The sequence below is a fragment of the Mustela erminea genome, chromosome 20, assembly GCF_009829155.1.
Source record: "Mustela erminea isolate mMusErm1 chromosome 20, mMusErm1.Pri, whole genome shotgun sequence".
Classification (NCBI taxonomy): Eukaryota; Metazoa; Chordata; class Mammalia; order Carnivora; family Mustelidae; genus Mustela; species Mustela erminea.
Window position 1 is genome coordinate 15152258 of NC_045633.1, and position 22777 is coordinate 15175034.

The 22777-nt window shown below is 58.2% G+C and overlaps 3 long non-coding RNA genes across 3 annotated transcripts; 1 reads left to right on the top strand and 2 right to left on the bottom strand.

The window, feature by feature from the left end:
* Window positions 1-247: 247 nt before the first annotated feature.
* Window positions 248-6670, bottom strand: LOC116580818. The gene is made up of 3 exons (XR_004281801.1): window positions 4711-6670; window positions 1751-1858; window positions 248-495 (listed from the first exon to the last, which is right to left on the bottom strand). It is a non-coding gene; the product is annotated as an uncharacterized LOC116580818 (long non-coding RNA).
* LOC116580819 lies at window positions 3265-4739 on the top strand. Its single transcript, XR_004281802.1, has 3 exons — window positions 3265-3867; window positions 3969-4052; window positions 4520-4739. It is a non-coding gene; the product is annotated as an uncharacterized LOC116580819 (long non-coding RNA).
* Window positions 6671-7004: 334 nt separating the features above from the next.
* On the bottom strand, window positions 7005-21927 carry LOC116580817. Its single transcript, XR_004281800.1, has 5 exons — window positions 20613-21927; window positions 16235-16473; window positions 15527-15745; window positions 15005-15095; window positions 7005-7608 (listed from the first exon to the last, which is right to left on the bottom strand). It is a non-coding gene; the product is annotated as an uncharacterized LOC116580817 (long non-coding RNA).
* Window positions 21928-22777: the final 850 nt, after the last annotated feature.

Below are 22777 nucleotides of genomic sequence, written 5' to 3' on the forward strand. Positions count from 1 at the left end.
AGCCTGGCTGCCAAGAGCTTGGAGTCAGAGGGGCCAGGCCAGGGAGGAGGGGTGGGTTTCTCGATCCCTGGGGGTCGCAGGCTTGTCCAGCCCAGCCCGAGCTTCCCAGGGGCTGTCGGAGCGGTGCTCCAGAGGGGCCGTGCCCGGGGCTCCTGGGGATGTCGATGAGCCGCCGGCCCGGCCAGAGGATGCGGGCCCGAGTGGGGCGCGGGGTGGGGGTGTTTCCAGGTAGTCAGACTGAGACAGGCGGGGGGGGGGGGCGGTTGCGGGGACAGCGGAGGAGGAAAGGGGCAGCAGGGACCGTCGCACACAGCCGGTCTTCTTCGGGGAAGCCGCCGAGTCGGAGTTCCAGGAACCGATAACGCTTGTTGAAACCTCTTTCTTGTGGCCTGGTCGCGTCACATGGCTTGGTGGGGACCAACGTCAGGCAGGGCCGCGGGGCTGGGCTGGCTCACACTCTGGCAGCCGCCGCTGTCCTCTGCACTGCCCCCGAGGCTGAGGGAGCGGGACGGGGGCTGGGCAGGAAGGCAAGCACCACGGGCCCCCCACAACACACACACCCGACCCAGGCCGAGAGCAGGGGTATTGCCCCATACCCCCACCCCCTGGCTGGTCTCCTCCCCCTCCCTAGCCGCCCCCACCAACATCCTCCTGCGGCTGGTTCAGCCTTTAATTCTCCATCCAGCAAATGGGCTGAGGCTCTCTAAGCCATAGGGTTGCCGCGAGAGCACACAGCAGGTGTTGAGGAGGAATCTAGAAATTCTCCCCTCCCTGCCCTTGAAGGCAAGAAGGGATCTTTGGGGGCGTCTGGGTGGCTCAGTGGGTTAAGCCTCTGCCTTCAGCTCAGGTCATGATCCCAGGGTCCTGGGATCGAGCCCCGCATCGGGCTCTCTGCTTGGCAGGGAGCCTGCTTCCTCCTCTCTCTCTCTCTGCCTGCCTCTCTGCCTACTTGTGATCTCTCTGTCAAATAAATAAATAAAATCTTAAAAAAAAAAAAAAAGAAGGGGTCTTTGATCATGGCCGAGCAGGGACATGCCACTTCAGCACTGCTGCCATTCAGGGGTAGGTCACCCTTTGCTGTGGGGGCTGTCGTGTGTGTCGTAGCAGACCTGTCCCCACTAGACACCAGTAGTACCCACAACGACCGCCCCCGGCCCCCACTATGACACCAAAGAAGTCCCCTCTGTTCCCTGAGGGACAGAACCCTGATCCAGATTCTAGACCCAGCGCACAAGAGGTCCTGAGAAATTTGCAGGTCTTCAACCTTGACAGCAGAGCCTGTCCTGAGAAATTTGTAGGTCTTCAACCTTGACAGCAGAGCCTGTCCGGTTCATTTTTATACCCCAGCACCTGGCCTCATGGAGGTGCCACGGGATAATCTGGGGAGCCCTTAGCCCACCCGTCTCTAGCAGCCTCTCACCCCACACCCTTAATAAACATACCATCTAAATAAAAACTGTGCGGGGAAGACTTGAACTTGAGGATGACAGGTTGAATTGAGGGCGGGGTCAGGCCTGACACAGCGGGGCGAAGGGAAAGGCCACACGCTTGTCAGCAAGGCACCCCCTTCCCCGTGCCCCTGTTTGGTCCTTGCAAGCCGGCAGCCCTGCTCCCCACCCGACCCCGTCACACCCCACCCCCTGCAGGAGGCTGGGGGTCCTCTTCAGAGAAACCGACCTGCCCGGGAGAAGACAGTTTGCTCGCCAAGTCTGGGATCCAGCCCCTGCCCCGTCTCCCGGGTGAGACTCACGGGTCCACACGCCCTGCCTCCGGGCACGTGGCTTCCATAACCTGTTCTCAGCTTCCCGCGCTGTAATAGGAACTCATCACCAAGGATCACCGGACACGCAAGGCAGACCTGTAAAACGAAAAGAGACCCAACTCGGCCGAGGAAGAGAATTCCCTAAATAACACACGGTGCTGGGGGGCTCGGACAGCCAAGACGGCAAGCGACCCTCAGAGAAATACAAGACGTTGCATGTGTCTAAGAAAAGAACACGGGGCTTTATAAAGGAACGTTGGGACATGAGCGCCGGAGCGGAAGCTTCCAGAAATCTCCCAGAAAGGCAAAGAGATTGAAAATATGAGAAAGGAGACAAGAAAACCAGAGGATTATTCCACAAGCCGGCCACATCCAACTCCTCGGAGTGGGAACAGAGAAAACAAAGGGAAGAAGGAAGGTCTCAAAACAGGAGGACACGAGCTTCCGAGTCAGAATAACTCCGCCACCGCGGCATCCGCGTTTTACTTCCGCAGAGCAAAGCATCCGAACCCTTTGCATGACGGCAGGAAGAATCCCAAGACAGCACTGTCATTTCCCACCACCTGCCCCATCCTGAGGACCCCAGGACGCCCACGGGACAGATTCAGCTCCTGTGATTAGGGTATGCTCTAAGGCGCAGCTGACTCTACGGAAGGGAGACTATCGAGCGGCCCGACTTAATCTGGGGCCAGAAGACAGGAGATCGTAGGTTTGCTGTCTGAGAAAGATACGACCCACTGTGGCTGGAGTGGAGGGGGCGGGGGGGGACCACGTGTGGAGGTCCCCTCTAGAGCTGACAGCAGCCCCCCGCTGATGCTCTGCAAGGAAATAGGGACCTCCGTCCCCATGGGGACTGAATTTCACCAAAATCCAGAACGAGCTTGGGAGCAGAAATGGAGAAACACCTTCTCCCACCAGCAAGATTGGAAGGAATCGGATGCAAACGGCACCCTTGAACAGGGTGAAGGATCTTGTCTTGTCCCCCAGCTCCCACCCGCATAGCCACGTCCAAATCACCCCTGGGACCCTAGGCTCGAGCAAGAGGGGCCCAGAGCAGGGGGTCAGGGAGGGTCTGGAGCCCGAATCCAGCTGGAAGGGGCTCACCCCTGGAGGTGTGAGGAATGCCGTCCTCTTGGGGCTGGTCCGGTCCCTTGGATTCCCAGTCGCCATTAGCTTGCTGCTCAGAAAGGCCTTTGTCCACTTGGGGGACCCCTGGTGTCCTGTGGCTCCAGTCCAGGTCTCTGTGGTTCTCCCGGTCACGGGCCACCAGCGGAGATGCCAGGAAGAAGCCCACCTTGAGTCTGCCCCATCTGGCAGATTCAGGAGCAGAGACGGGCTAGAGGACCAGGACAATCTGAGGCCAGGGCTGGGACACGAGTCCTGGTCCTGAAATTCAAAGCCAAGAATCTGCGAGCTTTGGGTTAGAGTCCCATCAGGGCTCCTGGTGTATGGCCAGGAGCAAGTTTCTGTCCCTGAGCTCGGAGATGTCAGCCAGGAAGCAGGAGCTACCCTGGCATTTACCTCATAGGGACCTTGATGCCTTCATTCTCAACAAACATGGGTCGAGCCCCTACTACATGCCATGCATTCTTTTTGGCTCCGAAGTCTTAGCAGTGACAAAACCAGACCAAATCTCTCCTCCCCTTCAGGATCGCACAGTCTAGCAGGAGGAGACACAGGCCACAATTATTAACGATGTTAATGATTAAGGAGGGCGTCAGATGTGGCTGAGTATTATGGAATAACATAACACTGGCAGGGGGGCTAGAAAGTGCCAGGTGTGGGTTGCTTTATTATTTGGATGGTCGGGGGAAGGCCTTTCTGAGAAGCAGAAAGCTAAAAGGGGTGAATGAGCTATCTATCTGGATATGGCAAGAGCATTCCAGGTAGAAGTAAGAGCGGGTGCAAAGGCCCTGAGGCAGCATGTTCAAGGAAAGAGGTAAGGGTGACTGGTGCAGTGTAAGGGAGTGAAGAAGAGGTGAGGCCAGAGGTTAGGGGATATTAGATCACATAGGGACTTGTGGAGGGAGTTTGGCTTCTACTCAGAGTGGGACAGGAGCACAGGAGGGTTCTAAGCAAAGGAGCTGCTGGGAGCATCAAATGAGGTGCGTGTAAAATGCTCAGTAGTGTGCCTGACCCATCATGGGGGCTGTGTGACTGCTGGATCTTTCTATGACCATTGTCATTATTATTGTTTTGGTACTAGGAAGCAAGAATGCAAATTTTCCGGGCTTGATGGAGCTTTTACAATATCTCCAACTTCTCTCATTCAGCGTGAGCCATGCAGAAGGTAGGTTTCATTTCTTCATTTTCTGGAACCTCAGGTTCAGAGAGGTTAGGAGACTCCCCTGGTGCTGCACAGGGAGGAACGGGCAGCGCCCAGCTCGCCAGAACCCAGGGCTTCTGGGCCCGGATGGATGGCTATTGGTTCAACCATGGGGGCTGAGTCTTAGATGCTGTGGGCAGGCGGCAGCCCCGGCATGACACGGAAGGCAGAAGCTTGGGGGTTGCATGCAAGAGCATCACTGAAGAGAAGAAAGCCTGAGCCCCAGAGCTCTGACCTGGCCTGTTCAGGCAGGTGCGTGTTCACAGAGACCAAGAGGTCCTGGAGAGTTATGAATGGTGCTGTGGTCCAAGCAGCAGGAAGCCTTGGAAGGTGTCCCATTGATGGAACGAAATAGCCCCAGTTCTTCATCCTTCCAAGTGTCCGTGCCTTGGCTGTGCCTCTCCTTACCAAGTCTACACCCTCATCCCCAGAACCCGGGCTGCTTTAGGCCACAGGAAGCAACCAAGGTGACAGAGTGTCCCTGTGCCACCTCCTGGCTTCTTCCTGCTGGATGACGAGAGGTCACACGAAGCAGAGAGGGACCGTCCTAGCAGCCTGGACCAGCCCCCGCTGGGTGCACCAGTCCAGATCAGCCCAGCCCTGCCTGGACCAGAAGCCTCACCTAGCCGAGCCACAGACTCGTGAGCAGTAGTAAGTGTGTCCCGTTTGCCATCACTTTTTCGGGGAGGCTGGTTTATGCAGCAATAGCCAGTGACACAGGGGACTGACAGCTTCAGTGGGTGCCTGCTCGTCAGACGCGAGGCCTTTTAGAGGACCAGGACATGTCATCTGTTCATTGACTCCATCTTCCTGCCAGGATGCCATGGCTGGATGCAAGAAAATCACAGATGGATAAGGTTTGGCTTCTGCCTCCAGAAGCTGGACTTGGCGACAGGAGCTCATAGCCCTCCAGTTGCTCCCCATGGCCTGGGTGGGCAGGGTCTGACCGAAGGGTAGCAGGCTGTGAGATCTGCTCCAGAAGACTAGCCTCATTCCTTCTCCCTCCTCCCAAACCCCTGCCCCTGAGCCTTTGCACCTGCCAATTTCTCCCTCTGGACTGCTTGGGCCGACCTTCTAGGACTCATGAATACGATTATCCTTAGAAACTCTGCTCATGGGTCTCCTCTCCCAGGAGCCTTCCTAGAACTGCTTTCTGCCCAAGTCAAGGGACTTGGGGCTCCCATCATCCCGTGGGCTCCTTTAGCTCTGCCTCCAGGACTCTGCCTGTGTCCGGATGCCTCACTTCATAGACGTGGAAACTGAGGTCCACAAAGGGGCAGGGACTTGGCCACAGCAGAGCAGAGCTGGAGCCCAACCCAGGGCTGTCTTGGCTGCCCCTCACCCCTGCCGTATTCTCAGCACCCAGCCTGCGGGGGATGGGACTTTGGCAGTCCAGTCGGGGGTGATGGGGGGTTGGTGCGGAAGGAGACCTGTGCTCCCACTCTGTGGGGATCCCCTGCTGGGATGAGATCGCTGGGAGGTTCTCCAAGGAGCTGCGGTCCGCCAGGGGCGCTGCAAGGCAAGCACGAGTAGCATCCCACTTTCCAGATGGAGATGTCAGGTGCACAGCGAAGAGGCTGGCCAAGGTCACCTAGCCAGGGAAGCACAGAGTGAGGACTCACACTCTGCGTACGCCTTGCCTCTGGCCTCTCTGACTTTAGGGCTGAGCCCTGGGGAGACAGGGGTATGGAGAGAAAGCTGGGGCGGGTAAGGGGGAGCACGGGGTGTCGGGGAACCACCGAGGCAGGAAGAGGCAGAGCAGAAAGTGAAAGGGGCCAGAGGCCCAGAATAGTTGTGGGTGACAGAAGCGGGGACGGCAGATGCCGCCAGAAAGAGAAACCAGGCTGGGTCTCGGGCTGGGAGTGGCGTCCACTCCCTGGGGAGGTGACCCTGGGCCCAGGGAGCCTGGGGCGGGGCGGGTGTTCTACCTGGCGGGATGGGCCTGGGTGGTGCCCCAAGCTGTGGGAATGGAGGTGGGGTGAAGGGGCCGTCTGCGGGAGGCGGGAATGTCACCACTGGCTTTGCGGGCTTCTGCTGCGGGGAGCTTAGAGGGTCTGCTGGCTGATGCAGCCCGAAGCGGCAGCCTGTGAAACAAGGGCCCGGGCCACGGAGAGAAACCTGTGTCCTACCGTCCTCATCATGGGCTGCCGTGTCCCTGGAGAGGGAGCCCGGGCTCACTCCCGCCTCTGCCCCTGGCTGCTGTGTGACTTTGGGCAAGTCACCGGCCCTCTCTGGGCCTTGGTGTTGTAAACACTTCAGGGGGCTGTGCTGAGGCTGAGCTGAGTGAGTACATGGAGAGCACACGGAACAGCTCGGAGAAAGTGTTCGACAAACACCCTTGCTTGCCTTCTGCCTCAGGGACATCTACAGTCTCGCAGGCACGGAAAGTCCCTCCACGACGACAACAGAGCAACAGCAGAGACTTGGTTTTGTTCCCTGATATGTTTCCAATGCCTGGCATACAGCTGGTGCTCAATAAATGTTGGTGGGAAGAAGGAAGGAAGGAAGGAAGAGTTGCGGGGGGGAGGTGGGGGAAGGATGTGTTACCTATATATTTCCAGGCATGGGATATTCAGTTTCTCTGTATTTTATGCCTTTTTTTTTTTTTAAGATTTTATTTATTTATTTGACAGAGAACACAGGTAGGCAGAGAGGCAGGCAGAGAGAGAGGAGGAAGCAGGCTCCCTGCTGAGCAGAGAGCCCGATGCGGGACTCGATCCCAGGACCCTGAGATCATGACCTGAGCCGAAGGCAGCGGCTTAACCCACTGAGCCACCCAGGCGCCCTATTTTATGCCTTTTTAAAAAGATTTACTTATATGAGAGAGAGAGAGTGAGAGAAAGCGGGGGGAGGGCAGCTGGAGAGGGGGGGAGAGAGTCCTCAAGCAGACTCCCCAGTGAGCGTGGAGCCCGATGTGGGGCTCCATCCCAGGACCCTGAGACCATAACCTGAGCAGAAATTAAGAGTCAGACGCTCAACCGACTGTGCCCCCCGAGTCGCCCCCATATTTGATGTTCTATCACATTGCCACGCATCGCTTGGATTAACTGGGGGAAAAAAAAAATTCCTTCCGTGAAGAGCCAAGAGGGGCGGCGTCTTGTAAGCTATGACGGCCTTTTAGCTCAGGAGTGCCCCCAAGATCCCCTCTCCTGTGCTGGGAGCCCCAGAGACAGGCCAGGAGATGGCGGGGAGGGTGGGGGAGGTGACAGGAAGCCAGTCAGGACAGGCTGTCCCCAGTCTACTGAGAACCTTGTAGCGGGAGAACTCGGTGTTCAGGGCTGAGATCTTCATGTCCCAGCCCCGCCCTCCCAGGGGAAGTGTCACCCGCGTCCAGGGTGGGGACCTCTGCCCTGGCCTGGGGATCTTGTGGCTCCTCTGATCTCTACAAGGAACCCAGGGCCGGCTTGCTTTCCAGGAACGCTTCCTGCAACGGTGGCGGGCGATGGCTCACAGCCAAGGTCTAGGAGGGCTGTGCGACCTCGGACGGGATGCTCACCTCTCTGGCCCTCAGCTTTCTCACCTGCAAAATGAAGAAAACAGGGCCACAGGCAGGATTGTTACACCATCAGTTATCTTCTTAAAATGCTGTAGTAAAGACACATAACATAAAATTCACCATTTTATTTTTTTTAAAGATCTATTTATGTATTTGTGGGGAGGGACGGGGGGAAGGGGAAGCGCCAGCTGACTCCCACGCTGAGCACGGGAGCCCGACGCCGGGCTGGATCCCGTGACCCCGAGACCCTGACCTGGGCTGAAACCAAGAGTCGGTCACTCAACCGACGGAGCCACCCAAGTGCTCCCACTGCCACCGATACTTGTAAAAATCATTTTCTCTTTTTTAAAGATCTTATTTATTTATTTGACAGGCAGAGATCACAAGTAGGCAGAGAGGCAGGCAGAGAGAGAGGGGGAAGCAGGCTCCCTGCTGAGCAGAGAGCCCCATGCGGGGCTCGATCCCAGGACCCTGAGATCATGACCTGAGCCGAGGCAGAGGCTTAACCCACTGAGCCACCCAGCCGCCCCTCATTTTCCAAAAGTATTAGCGGATTGATTGTGGGACTCACAGGAACAAAATTCTCATGCTACAACACGGAGGGACGTGGAAATGGTCATGCTAAGGGAAAGAAGTCAGACATGGAAGACTGTACGATTCCATTCGTTGGCAGCGTCCGGAAGGGGCAAAGTCATAGACACAGAGAGCAGGGGGGTGGTTGCAGGAGGCCTGGGGGTGCAGAGAATGGGGGCTGACTGCTAACGGGCACGGGATTTTATTTGGGGGAGATAAAAATGTTCTAGAACTAGTAGAGGTGAGGATTGTATGGCTGTGAATGTGCTACGTTCCACTAATCAGCTCACTGTAAAACGGTGAATTGGGGGGCACCTCGGGGGGAGCAGTGGGTTAAGCATCTGACTCTTGATTTCAGCTTTAAACCTAATGGCAGGAGCAGCTGACACCTTCGAGCAGTTCCCACAGCCCAGGCCCTGGGCCGAGCACTTTCTCAGCGCCAATGCCCGGAATCCTGACCACTGTCCTGTGAGTTCCCATTCTTATCCCCATCTTACAGAGGGGGAAACTGAGGCACAGAAGAGGGTCTGTGGGCTGCCGAGATCACAGAGCCGGCAAGAGGCAGCTTGGTCTCAAGGAGAAGAGCCTCAGCCCCTGGCACCCCCGCCTCCAAGCCTGGGGCCTCCCTACCCTGCCCTGAGGTGAGGGCCCAGGGGGCCAGGGTTTGGGGGGTTTCTTGAAAGGCTCGTCAAGCTTGATTTCAGGAGGATAGAGCACCAGACCCTCACCCGGCAGCACCCCACTCGCCCCAGCACACATCTCCACACACCGGAGGTGCTCAGACTTACACACACTCACACACACACAAGCACCACATGCACACACGCACACAGGCAGGCTTCAGAAAGCAGAGCCTCGTCTGGGACACCCCGCCGAAAGGCAGGGGGTCGGTAAAGGGCCGTGGCTGCCAAGCCGACCCCCTGCCCCCCATCCTCACATCTGATGTGGGTGCTTGGCTGCAATCCCCATGGACAGCACTGGCACCTTCCAGTGGGGCCGAGCATTTGGCTGAGGGGCCCCCCACCCTGGTCCCTCAGTGCCTACCTCTCTGGTGCCCAGCTCCATGCCCCGAGCTCGGCCCTGGCTTCATTCTCGAGACCCTCTCAGAGGGTCCATGAAGGAGGATGTTATCCCTGTCTTAAGGAGGAGGAAACTGAGGCCCAGAGCAGTCTCGGGGTGTCATTTAGGGAATGGAGGTGCCAGGCGTGGAGGAGGGCGTGGGTCTGCTCGTTTGCTCTCAGACCCACGCCCTGCTCACTTCTGTGCGGTTGGACAGGAGCCACGTTTCCGAGGCTGGCTGGGCCACGGGCTGCTGGCCCGTGGGGGCCATCCTGTCAGTGGGGGGCAGGAAGGGAGAAGCAGGGCATTCCTCCCTCTGTCCGTGTTGGGGGGCACCTTGGGCCACAGTGGGGACTCCTCTGTGGCACCAGCTCCTGTGGGAAAGTCCCTTCTTTTATTTAAAAGAAAATAAGATTTTATTTATTTGGCAGAGAGAGAGAGAGGGAGAGCGCACACAAGCAGGGGCAGTGGGAGAGGGAGCAGAGAGTTGAGGAAGGAGCCTAATACGGAGCTCGACCCCGGGAGTGTGGGATCATGACCCGCGAGCCGAAGGCAGACACTTCACCCACTGAGCCACCCAGGCATCCCGGAAAGTCCCTTCTCTTAAAAGTCCCACTGCTGGGGCGTCTGGGTGGCTAAGTCAGCTGAGCGTCTGACTCTCGGTTTCGGCTCAGGTCAGGATCTCAGGGTCTGGAGATCAAGCCCCGCGCTGGGCTCTGTGCTCTGCCTGGAGTCCACTAGGGATTCTCTCTCCCTCTCCCTCTGCTCCTCCCCCTGCTCGTGCTCTCTCTCTCTCTCTAAAATAAGTAAATAAATACAATCTTTAAAGAAATAGATAAAAGTTCCACTGCTATTCCTGCTTCCACAGGGGGCACCACCTCCTGGGTTCCTGGGCACTATCTCCTCCTCTTCCCCTTGATGAAAAGGGGTGCTAACCTCTAGTGGCCCCATCAATCATGCGACCATTTTCCTTTGTTTGAAATACTAGCTGTGGTTTCTGTTTCCCTAACCGACCTGTGGCGGGGCAAGGATTTGAACTCAGGTCTCGGACCCCAGAGCCTGCAGGCTTAGCCAAGACGTGGTGGGGCAGGGATTTGAACTCAGGTCATCGAACCCTGGAGACTGCAGGCTTAGCCAAGACGTGGCGCTGCCTCTGACCGGAGCTGTCCTTCCAAGCATGCCTCCCGCTCCTGCAATGGCCCTGGTGCGCGAGCCTCTCTCCAGGTCCCCTTTGTCTAGTAGAGCTGAGCTGCAATTCCACCCACCGCCAGCAGGGGGGAGGGCCCACGTGCTCTCCCGCAAACTGCTTTGACTGGATTTTCCTTTGCAAGAGTTTTCCTCCTGCTGAAGGAAGCAATGCCTTTGTTAATTTGCTGGTCAGCAGGCGTCATGAATGGCTGATGAGAACCTCCAGCCAGTCAAGATTCTCAGTGGACAGAATTCCTGGCAAGAGGAGAAAGCTGACGTTTCCCTTTCTGCCTAAACTACATTGGCAGGGAAAGTAAACGCATCATGTTCAAGTGTGTTTTGCCAAAGATAGCTCTCAGCGGTCCCAGGGCATGGGCCTTTTGATCTAACGCGGTGTGTCCCTTCGATCTAGAAATTCCGTATGGCTGAAATTCCATACGGCACGTTCTGGAAGGTGCCCGGCGCCCTCCTTCTGCCGACCGCTCTGTGCCTGGCGGGAGGGGGGCCTCTGGAGTCAGGGAGACCCAAATGAGCATCTCAGTTCCCCAGTCCCTGCCTGTGAGGTCTTGGGCAAGTTGCTGAACCTCTCTGAGCTTTGGTCTCCTGATCTCTAAAACAGGGAGATGACAACACCGGCCCCGAGGGGTCGTTGAGCGGGTGAAATGAGCTGACGTGTGTGTTATGTGTCTGGCACAGGTAAGCCACGCCCCCACCTTTAATTCCAGGTGTGTAGTCCGTGAAGTCCGAGGCCTCCGGGAAGTAACTCAGAATGTCTGGAGACTTCTTTGCTCAGGTGACTGGCACCTTTGCTGGCAGGACTCAAAGGCCGGATGTCACTGGGGCTGTTGACCAATGGGCAGATACACAAGGTCTTCACGTCTTGGGTTTTGCCACATCACGGCAGCCTCCCCCTGCCGTTCAAGGGCAGAGTTGCAGCAGACAAGGTGGGAGTTGTGTGACCTTCCGTGATGTAGTCTCAGATGTCACATATCATCCCTTCCGTGGTGATCTCTCTGCTGAAGTCCTTGAGAGTTCACTCCAGGGGCATTGGGGCAGCTCAGTCGGTAAAGCATCTGACTCTTCACTTTGGCTCAAGTCATGGTCTCAGGGTCATGAGATTGGGCCCCACGTCGGGCTCCGTGCTGGGCATGGAGCCTGCTTAAGATTCTCTCTCTCTCTCTCAACAAACAAACAAACAAAAAACAAGAGTCCACTCCAGTTCAAGGGGAAGACAAATGGGCCTCATACGTCAATCCAGGAAGTAGCAAAGACTTTACACCTATGTTTGCAAATGACCCCATCCTTTGACGTAACCATCCCGTTCTGAGTATTAACCCTCATGTAGGCAGGAGATCATTCCTGTACGAAGGCGGTCACTCTAGCTCCAACTGTAAGAGCAAAAGATTAAGAATAACCCGGATAGAGGACCCAGTGGGGGGGGCTGGGTAAATGAATTGCGGTGCCCCGACAAGGAATACTGTGCAGTTAAAAGAAATCAAGTCACTCTAGTGCATTAACATGCACCTATTCTGGAGACTTGTTCAGTGAAAAAAAAAAAGCAAGGTGTAGGATGGTACATGTGGTAGGCGTCCTCCAGGGGACCCTTTTAATACTTACCTCCTAGTACCCGTGCCCTGGTGTGGTTGGTCCTCTCCCACACTAAGTAGGGTGGATCCGTGTCACTAAAAGGATACAGCGGGAATGTGTGTCTTCCGAGGTTCGCTCATAAAAGCTACTGTGGCTTCTACCTTGCTCCCCTTTTGGCTCCCTCATCCTGGGGGGGAGCCGGTTGCCATGTTGTAAGGACGTTGGAGCAGCTGTGTGATAAGCAAAGGCCTTCTGCCACAGGAGGGCGCCATCTTGGAAGCGGCTTCTCCGGCCCCGGTCGAGCCTGCGGATGATCAGGCCCCAACTGACATCTTGACTGCAGCCTTGTGCCAGACTTGGAGCCAGAACCACGCTGCTGGGTTGTTCCCAAATTCCTCCGACCTGCAGAGACAGTGAAGCAATCAAGGTTTATTGGTATTTTAAGGGGCTAGGTTTGGGGGTAGCTCGTTTTGTAGCTGTGGATAGGTTGGAGTAGCCACTCTAAGTCTCCTTGAAGGAAACAGAAACTTGTATCATGGAGCGAGTGGGGTGGCTGAGGTCTGGTTGAGGGGGGCCGGGGCAGCTCTTGGGCCCCTTTGGCACTTGAACCAAATTTTCAAAAAGACCAACTGAATGTCAAATAAGTAAATAAAACCTTAGGCCATCAGAGTGGTGGCTGCAATGCATCGCACAGATCTCTCTCGAGCGGCCAGAAGGCCCTCCTGAATGTGCATGGCTGGCCCTACAACAGGGGTTTATGAATGGGAAAGGCAAGGTGGGGGGAGCCACAGAGGAGCCCCACCCAGGGCCCCAAGGTATGCCAAGGGCTGTGTCCTGGCCTTGCCCCAGGACTCACAGCCAGGAGAGGCAAGGCAGGGCCCACGGACCACGGAGCATCCCTCGGAGGCATGGGAGGGGTGAGGGGTACATGTAGGGGCTGAAAAGCCCCAGGGCTGAGCCGCCGTCTGCCCAGAGCTTGGCTCTCTCCCACGCTGGTGCTGGGAAGAGAGTTTGGATGACGGGTACCCGCACACTGTGATGACTCCACGGGGTGTGGGGGGAAGAGGGAGAGAGACCTGGGGAATTCCCATGTGGGAAATCTGGGCATTGGCCTCGCAGAGCAGAAAGGTGTCAAGAGGCTGCGCCGGAGCTCTGTATCACAGTATGACTTTGCCAAGTCCAGAGCTCAGCCCCCTATCTGCCCAGTGGCCACGGCCCCTGGGCCCCGTGGGGTTCACGGGCGGCCTGAGGTCAAGGCAGAGATGGGAGGAGGGGTCACCATGCCCATCCCAACTCTGAGGACGACAAGAGGCTGCGCCCCTCGGGGGCAAGCGCCTGGGAGGCACCCCTTGCCTTGGATGGGGGAGAGCTGCTTGATTGGGTTGCTTCCCTCATGAGTCATGATTTCTGGGACCAGCCTTGTCCCCCGGGAGGCACTTTCCAGAAAGGCCCCCTTCTGGCCCCTCAGTGCAGATGTCCAGGCCTCAGTGCATCCAACTGGGGCCAGGAAAAGGCTGGTCAGCCCCTGGCTGGGAAGGGGGGCCTTGCTGGGATGCAGGCCCATTTATTCTGGAGGGCGACTTGCCCAGGGTGCCATGGGCGACATATCAACTCGTCTCGTATCACCTGCCCCCGTTCATTGACCTCGGTCCTGCGCACCCGGTCTCGGGACAGCCGCAGGAGCCAAAGCCTGGACTCAGCCTCTCCTTTCTTCTTGGCCTCCCCAGTCTGATCACCAACTGTCCTCACTGTCAGGTCCTTCGAAGCAGACCCAAGAAGAAGGTTCTGCGTGTTCCCAGGAAGGGTGTGGGGTGGTGGGGCGGGAAGAGGCCATCCTTCATCCACGCCGTAGGCTGATGTCCTAAGTACACGTGAAATGTCCATCTGCTTTGCCCCATCCTGGCTTCTTCTGAGAGCTGGTTCCTCAAGGAGGCCCCGGACCAGGGAAGCAGATGGACGCTAAAGGGACAGTGGAAGCTCTCTGTGTCACGACAGGGGGACATGCAGAAGGTGGGGGCCCACAGGAGGCCCTGGTCCTCCTGAGGGCATCCAGGAAGGCTTCCTGGAGGTGGCAATGCTACGCAGACAAAATGCCATCCCAGGAAAAGACAGCAGCTTGAGCTAAGCCTTTGAGGCGCGGGAGCAAGCACCGAAGAAGAGTTGTGGCATTACTTGGGGTATGTGTGAGGCAGGGGTGCAGAGAGAGGAGGCCACACGGGGACTGGGGTGGGGGTCTGACGATGCACCAGTCTGTGGCGCCCAGATCCGAGGGAGGCTTGATGTCTGGGCAGTGGAGTGACATGGTCCGTTGTACGCTTAAGAAGGACCCCTTCCTTGCACAGCAGGGCCTGGGGTGGGAGACCAGGCAGCCAGGCTCGGGCTGGGACCCGAGGCCGCCGAGGCCGTGGGGGCTGGAAGAGAAATAATGGCGAGCAGAAATGTGCCGCCGCTGCTGGGGTGAGGCCTGGTGAGTGGGAGAGAGGCGACACCCAGGCAGGTCCCGGGCCGGTCTGGAGTCCTCAGTTTCCTTGTGTGTAAATAGAGGGGACGGGGCATGGCGGGCTCTGGGCCCTGGAAGGGGAGCCAGCGAGGCCACCTCTGATTCCCGCTCCCCACCCACCAGGCCAGTGCGGGTACGGCTGCCCCCATCGGCCTCACACGCAGGATCCCATGTCCAGGGCTGCCCCAGGAGGAAAAGGGATCTTAGCTATTTACAGCTTTCTCCTCTTACAGAGGGGGGGCCCCCCCCGGGGCCAGGTTTCTCAGGACAATCGATGCCATCATTCCGGGAAGCCTGCCCCAGGAGAGGCCCAGATCCCCCCCACCCCTGCATTTGCATAGCGGCGGGAACAGGAAGCAGGACTCAGCAGCCGGGCTGGGCCCCGCCAGTCAGCTCCCGGCTCAGCTCCAATGACCCAGCCTGGGTGGCAGGCGCACCCCCCCCCCCACCGCCCCCGCAGCCCTCAGCTGGGCACCCTGGGTGGCAGCCAGACAGGTGGCTGGAGAGGCACACCTGAGTATCAGACGTGGAGACTCCAAGCGGTCCAGCTGTGTTTCCCTGGGAAGGAGGAAGGTGCTGTCAACAGCTCCAGCTGGGTGCTCCCCTGGGTGGGGGGGTGGTGTCAAAGGGCACCGTGCTATCACTGAGCCATCCCAGTTCCCAGAAGCGATGGGTCGACTTTCCTCTTGCAGGAAGCGTGCCTGTCGGCTACCTGGCCCCTCTGTGTTCCTTCCCAGCTTCCCCTGCTCCTTTCCGGAAAGTTGGCCGGACTTTGAGCAGGAAGCCTATTTGTCAGATGCCCTCCGGGAGGCTCCAGGCAAGGCACAGACCTTCATGGGCCCAGCCGGGCTCAGAAACCAGGGGTGTGGGGGCCAGCCAGGGCTTGGCGTCGTCGGAGCCAGGTGGGCTGGGAGCCGTGGGCCTCCTGGGCCTCAGTCTTCCCCCACCCCAGCAGGGATGCACGATCAGCCGGAAGGAGAGCCGGCATGGGGAGGCATCACAGGAAAGCTGGGTTACTGGAATTCCAGGACTCACCTCTGCCTGTCGGTGGCCATGCCCTGGGCCTCTCTGTGGCAGCCGTTGAAAGAGAAATCAGATTTTCACATATGACGAAGCACGGTAGAGGGAGGTGGGCAGACTCTGAGACGTTCTGCAGACACAGCCCGAAGCGGGCTTGGATTCCAGCTCTGGCACTCGTTGGCTGTGTCGCCGCCTAGCAAGCCCCTGAGCTTCCCTGAGGCTTGGTTTCCATGGCTGTAGAGAAGGGATACACAGTGCTACTGTCCCCCAAACCAGGCGTGGTAAGGACCCCATCAGATATGACACTCAAGGCCCTGGTGGGGAGAGAAGTGCAATTCGAGGTGGTCAGGGACCCCAGCAAGAGGGTGGTGAGCTCCACTTTGCAGCAGTCCCCGTGGGAGGGGCTAGCATTACCAAAATGGGCCCCCCCCCCCATACCCTGATGGCTGGGTTGGGAGCCCTCAAAGAGATCAGAGTTGAAGGGAGTTGTTTGGAAGCCCCAAGTCTCATACAAGGAATCTGGAGAAGTACCGAGGAAGGAAAATGCCTGGCTGGCTAGGAAATCTAGGAGGCTTCCTGGAGGAGGGGATGTCTGAGGTGGTCTTGAGGACTGACAGGTTTGACCACGAGGGTGGCAAGGGAGGCATGCCAGGCAGAGGAATCATTCCGGGCACCCGCTCTGCCTTCCTCCCTCCCACCCCACAGGGCCCCGAGCCTCCTCACCTACCCACTGCTCCTCTCTGCCCTTGGCCCTGGGGTCTTCAGATCCTCATTAGTGGGGACACTCCTTTCCCACGACATGGCAGCCACCATCACAGAGAAGGCAGGACGGCTTGATGGCACCACGCCTGGAGGGCTGGGCCCCATCCTTCCGCATGGGACCCTGCCCTCTGTCCTCCGGGGTTTCTGCAGCTAGCCTTGGAACATCCCCTCATCTGGCCATCGTTCTAGGAAAACTCTTCCTAAACGAACAAAAGTATGTTGTCGCCCTCCAACTCTTGCAGCTTGCTTTTTCCCATTAAGTACACACCAGTGACGTTTTCCCAAAGGAAGAGATATTCCCAATCACCATTTTCATGGCTGGGGATGGTCCATGGTAGGGATGGACTGTAACGAACTTAAGCGAGTCTGTAACCCCAGCAAACCTTTCCTGCGGCAGTTGAGGTGTGAGTGGGCAAAAGAATCAGAGCCCAGAATCCGTTCTGAGAGCTGATCCTGACTCCACTTCCTAGAGCTGTGTGACTCTAGGCAAGTTACTCAACCTCTCTGGTTATGCTCGGCTTCCTGGAAGATGAGGAAAGCGCAGCTTCTTGTAGTGACACATCCTGGACAACTTGCGTGCCAGGTACTTCATTGAGCCAGTGCCCCACAGATGGACAAGAGATGTCCCATCCATGGTGTCTGGGCGGCTGGGGGCGGGGGCGCAGGGGTGATGCTGGTGGTGTGACTTGAGCCAGCCCTGAATTCACCATCTGGGGGGGGGGTGGTGGTGGCTACAGCGAGGAAGACACAGAGGGAGAAACTGCTCCCAGCTGCCTCTTCCCCCTCCCCACCCCTTCCAAAGAACGGCTGAACCTCCTAGAGGCTGGCTGGTCTCCAGATTCCCAGAACCGACTGGGACTGGTCCACCCACAGGGTGATGACATGTGTGCCTCTGCCCCACGAGTCCCAGCATCCTAGAAAGTCATCCTTGGCGGAGAAAACCCCACTCAGGTCGGCCTGAGCGCCAGCCCACCTCCACGGACCCCTTCCTTTGTTTTGGTGCTGTCTTCTCCCTCCCCTTTTCATGGGCAATTTGTGCCCCACGAGGCTCTGCAGACCCTCTGGCGAGAGTCACTGCTGGGGACCGAAGGGTCCCCAGATGGGTGGGCAGATGGATGGAGGTACAATCTCCCCACTCCGGAGGGGGAGCCCAGCAAGAGGGCAAGAAAGCCCCAGCCTCAGCCTCCAACGGCTCACATCCCCAGCCCAAATTCCCCTGCGGGGATGGCTGGAGGCAGCCTCGTGCCTCTGGCCCAGAGTCTTTGCCACATGCCCCCTTATTTCTGCCTCTCTCATGCAAGCGCTCCCTGAGGATCTCCCAGCCCGGGGACCCAAGGCTGCCCACTCCACAAGCCCCTTTCCCAGCTGCTCAGCTGCTCTGAGACTGTTTCTTGCAAAATGCCGCCAGTGAGACTATCAGAGGCAGTGGCGCTGGTGATGGTCAGTTGTGCAGGTGGGACCCAGACAGAAGGTGGACAAGGTCGTGGGCAGGAGGCCATCCTCCACCCGCCTCCTGGTAGGTGCAAGAAGACTAGAGGAGGAGTCTAGTCTAGCCCCCCGCCTTGGCGTGGGGCCCGATTCCACAAATGTTCACGGTCACTGCTATTATTTACTGCAGTGCTAGGACTGGCTGCGAGGTGGGGTCTCAGCCCCCCAGAAGCTCAGCCAGAGTTGGGGGGTGCAGGAGGACCACCCCTGCCCCGCCTCCCCAGGATCTCCAAACTCCCCAGCAGCCATGGGCCCCGGGGCCCAAGGGCTCCCTCTCGGGGCTGGACACTCCTTGCTGAATGGTTGATACACAGTTCCCCCGAAAAGCCCTGATTCATTGTCTGCAAGGCCCAGGAAGGGGTAGGAGGGGCACCCGAGGCCGCCTTCATGGCCAGTGACTCAGGGGAACCCTGCTCAGGCCCTTGGTGTGTTATCCGTGGCGGGAGTGATTAAGTGTGGAGTCACGGCGTGTGCCATGCTCCCTGGCGACTCATCGCCCGGCCTCTGACCTCCTTCTGACTCAGGGCTGGCCTCTCCTCCCCTCCCCGGGGGGCCAGGCCCCTTCTCTGCAGGGGCTGGGGAGGCAGGGACTGCGCCTTTCATTCACGGACTCATTTTTCTCATCCGTCCATTCACAGAGTTAGATCAATCACGGTGGCTCATTCAGGCGAGTCATCAGCTGGGCCGGCCATTCATTCATTAGTAATGAGCCCAGTAACCCTTCTGTGGGCCACGCTCCGGCGGCTGCCTGTAATCCTCCCAGGGCCCAGGAGGAGGGCTGTTGTTGCCTGCTGTCCTTCTTGAGCCATGCCCTCCCCTCCCCGCCTCTGGACGGGCGACCCCTCCTCTGGAAAGGTAAGGCGTGTCTAGATCAGCTTTGCCCCAGACTGTGACTCCGGAGGGCAGGGACCTGGTTGGCCACCGTGTCCCTGGGCCCATCATAGGCTTCTTCGTGCTCAGCTCTTGGAGACAGGCCTCACGAAGGCCAACCGTCCCTCGAGGCTATGTAAGACCCCCTGGACCTGTGCTCACCACCCTCAACCCCCCAGGAAGGCCAGCACCTTCCCTCCTGCTCTTGGAGAACTTCTGAGACATCCAGGGTTCCCACCGTCTCCTCATCCCCCGGACCCGGGTGGAAAAACTCAGCCCCTCTGTCAGTGCCTCCGCACAAACCCACATTCCCACGAGGCATTTGGGAGAAGGGCGGGTTTCCCAGAGTTTGGAGGTAGGGAGCAGACAAGGAAGGGGGTGGTCAGCAGGAACCCCTTTCAGACTGACAGCCCACGGTGGATGACAGAGGGCCGGATGCTCTGATAGAGACCCCAGGAAGGCGGAGGGGCGGGGGGTCCTGCAAGGTAGGATTTCTCCGGTGATTTCAAGAGTCTCTGTGAGCTCCTCTTCCGCCGGGACATTCGGGGCATGTGCTGGTCTCGGGATGGGGAGTATCCCCCCTGGGTCCTGCCCAGTTCACTTTGGCTGCTGCTCTGAGGGCATCGCAAGCGGGAGACGAGTCTTCCTACCACTGCTGCCTTGGCTTGAGATGGCAGCGGAGTAGCGTGAAGCCGATCCAGACAGACCCCAGACTGCCCGCCCTGCCCCACCCCACCCCACCCCTGCCATTCCTGTCACGGACTTTCAGTTTCTCACGGGAGACTCCTTTCCCTCCCTTGCGTGTGGCCACGCTCCCAGCCCCAGTGAGCAAAGTGAAGCCCTCTTTCACGGAGGGGGAGCTCTCTGGGGTCCTGCTTTCATCCCGGTCCCTTTTCTGCCCTCCCTTGCACATTTCTGTTCCACGGCCAGATCCCCGGGCGTCAGATGGGCAGAAAGAGAGCCCACCTTCCCACGTGTCTCGTTTACCTTGAATTCCTTCTTTCTTGTTGGGTCCTGGGATTTCCTTTTCTTTCTTTTGAGCTTATCCCCCTAACCACCCTCCCCACAGGGCTACCCAGAGCCCCCAAGGATAAAGCCCAGCCTCCTTGCAACAGCCCTGCCAGCCCCACACTGGACATCATTTGATTTGCACAATTCCAGGAAGGAATATGCCCACGAACCAGATGGGAACACTGAGGCACGGAAGGGCAGGAGGAGCCCTGCCTGGTGTGACGGGGAGGGGGAAACAGGACCCTGGGGTCCACGCCTCCTGCTCCACCCACCGCCTGGGTGCCAGGGAGAGGCCCAGGACCCACAGGAACCCTGCCCCAGGCCACCTGACCACTCCCGCCCTCCCCAGAAGTGGACACGTGGCAGGATCTGCCATGATCCCCTGGCAAGGGTGCCCAGCGGGTAAACACCGGGTGTGGTCCTTCCTTCGAGGAACAGGCTGCCTGGAGGTTTCCTTCAAAGAAGTGGGTGAGGTCCTGCCCATCACGGCCACCGCACCCCCCTCTGGGGCCTGGGCCATTCCTTGGGCTGGGGCTATGCAGGCAGCAGCGCTGAGCCTCCTGGCTTTGCCAGCGAGGACGTGTGGCCAGAGGGTGAGATCCTGGCCTCTGAAGTCAGAAGGACTGGGTCCTGGCCCCTTCTCCACCCTGAGCCACTCAGGGGCCCTCAGGCTGGTCACCCACCCTCTCTGGCCCTTGGCTTGCCCATCCGTGCAACGTGGCGGATTACAGCTCGCATGCAGTGGGGTGTGGCCAGAGAGAGAGAGAGACCCTGCGGGTATCCTTACGCCAGCCTCTCTGGGCCTCAGCTTCCTCCTCAGTGACATGGGGTCTCCTTATAGGCTCGGGAGGAGAAAAGGAGCCATTGCGTGCAAAACGGAGCAGGGCAGGGCAGTGGCGTGGCTGCTGGAGCTAACCGGGACTGTGGTCACCCCCCCAGACGTGCCAACAGCGGGCAGTTTCCTACTCACCCCTCCTGATGGCAGAGACCCTTCTCTCGTCACTTGCTAGCCTCTTCTGGGGCAAATGCACTCCCTTTTGGGGTAACCCTTCCAAGGACTCTCGTCTTGTGGTTCCTCCTAGCTCTATCCGTGTCCCCAGGGACAGGGGGAGGGAGAGCATCTTCTGCATGTCTTGACAGTCCCTGGGTCCTCACCCAGCCCTGGGAGCCCAGGACTGGGATCTGTCCTTCTCGGCATCAGGCTGCTCAGGTCTGGGGGTCCCCTGGGGTGTGAGGGAAATCGCTAGCCCCCCACCTCTCACCGAGATGCCCGGTTCTCCTCTCCTCCCGGGTGCGGGTCACTGTGCCTTGCAGTGACCTTGTGGGTCCTGGGCCTTGCAGTGGCTCGTGGAATGTGAGCAGGTGTCCCCTGTCGCCTGCAAACCAACCCACGGAGCTGGCCAGGGAAGCTCCCTCAAGCTCTCGTGGGTCTCTCAGCCATGTCCACTTCCAGGATGTTCCACCAAGAAGCAGGTTGCCAGGCTCCTCTGCTTTCAGCTGGGGCCCCTCCAGCCTGTCCGGTCTCCACGGCCCCACAGCCATCTCCCCGTCCTGCACTGAGCCGGGGTGGTCTCACCCGGCAACCACAAACAGGATCCCCGTGTCTACGCAGTCTCTTTTCTTTTCAAGGTTCTGCAGAGAAGTGAGATCAATGGTGTCCGTCCGGCTCCCGATGACTATCTCAGTGAGCGCAAGATGCTCGCCGTTCATCTGCACTGTCACGAATGGCAGGACTGGGTTCTTTTTTTATGGCTGGCTGTAGACACCACATTTTCTTTACCCGTTGACCCACCGGGGTCCCTCAGGCTGCTCCCGTGTCTTGTGAATGATGCGGCCATGACGGCAGGGAGGCAGATGCCGCTTGGACAGAGCGATGTCCCTCTCTTTGGATAAACACCCAGAAGTGGGGTTGCTGGAGCCTACGGGTGATTTTCTTTATCGTGTTTCAAGGAAGCGCCGTATTCTCCGTGGTGTCTGCGTGGGCTTGGATTCCCAGCACGATGCCCCGGGGTCCTCGTGTCCTTGCTGGCCCCTGTCTCCAGTCTTCGTGACGGCAGCTGGGAAGGGGTATCCTGTTGTGGTGAACACATTTATTTTAAACCCCACACTTTGAAAAAGGGATTTTCGTGGAAAGGGACATTTCGTGATACCAGCCCCAGCGGAACACTAGTCTGGCTGGACACGCATGGTGGGGAAGAGTGAAGAAGTACAGAGGAAATCAAAGAAAATTGTCACTTCTGCCTTCAGAGGTGGCCTGTTGAAGGTGAGGTGGGGGTTCTTCTAGGTTTTTCAGAAAGGGAGGAGCAGCACATGTTTAAAAGGCTGTTAAAGACCTGGCGATTCATAGACCTGTACCCCTGGGGCAAATAATACATTATATATTTTTTTAAAATAAAAAAAAATTAATTAAAAAAAAAAAAAAGGCTGTTAAAGGGGTGCCTGGGTGGCTCAGTCAGTTAAGTGTCTGCCTTCGGCTCAGGTCATGATCCCAGAGTCCTGGGGCCGAGCCCGGAGTCAGGCTCCCTCTCGGCGGAGAGTCTGCTTCTCCCTCTACCTGCTGCTCCCCCTGCTTGTGTGCTCTCTCTCTCTCTGACAAATGAATAAATAAAATCTTAAAAAAAAAAATAAGAGGCTGTTAAAAATGGAGAAGCACTCTGTGGAGACTTTCTTTTTCCCTTTATGTGACGGACCAAAAGGGAGTGCAGGAGGGGGTGGCTCTATCCCCTGTGATCTCTGAGGTCACGCGAGACCCTCAAGGCATCTCTCCTGCGTGGGAAGCCCCCGGCAGGCGTGTGGAGAGCCCCTACAGGAGCTGGGGGCTGGGCTGGAGGAAGCCCCAAGCTCCCCGGCTGCCACCCCGCCCCCTTGGTGGTCTATGGATGCAGTGTGGGAAGGGGGCTGCCTCCTCTGGGAAACACGGCTGAGCCCCCTGCACTGAGGACAAGCATGCTGGGACACGTGGAAGGGAAGTTAGTGTGACCATCCACCCCTGCAGGGCCTGGGTGCAGAGCTTCCCGCTGGGCTGGAGGCAAGGTGCAGGTACTGGGGTAGGCCTATCGAGGATCCGTCCCAGTCTTGTCTCCTAGATCAGCGACCTTGGGCAAGACTCCTAATCTCTCCGTGCCTCGGTTTCTT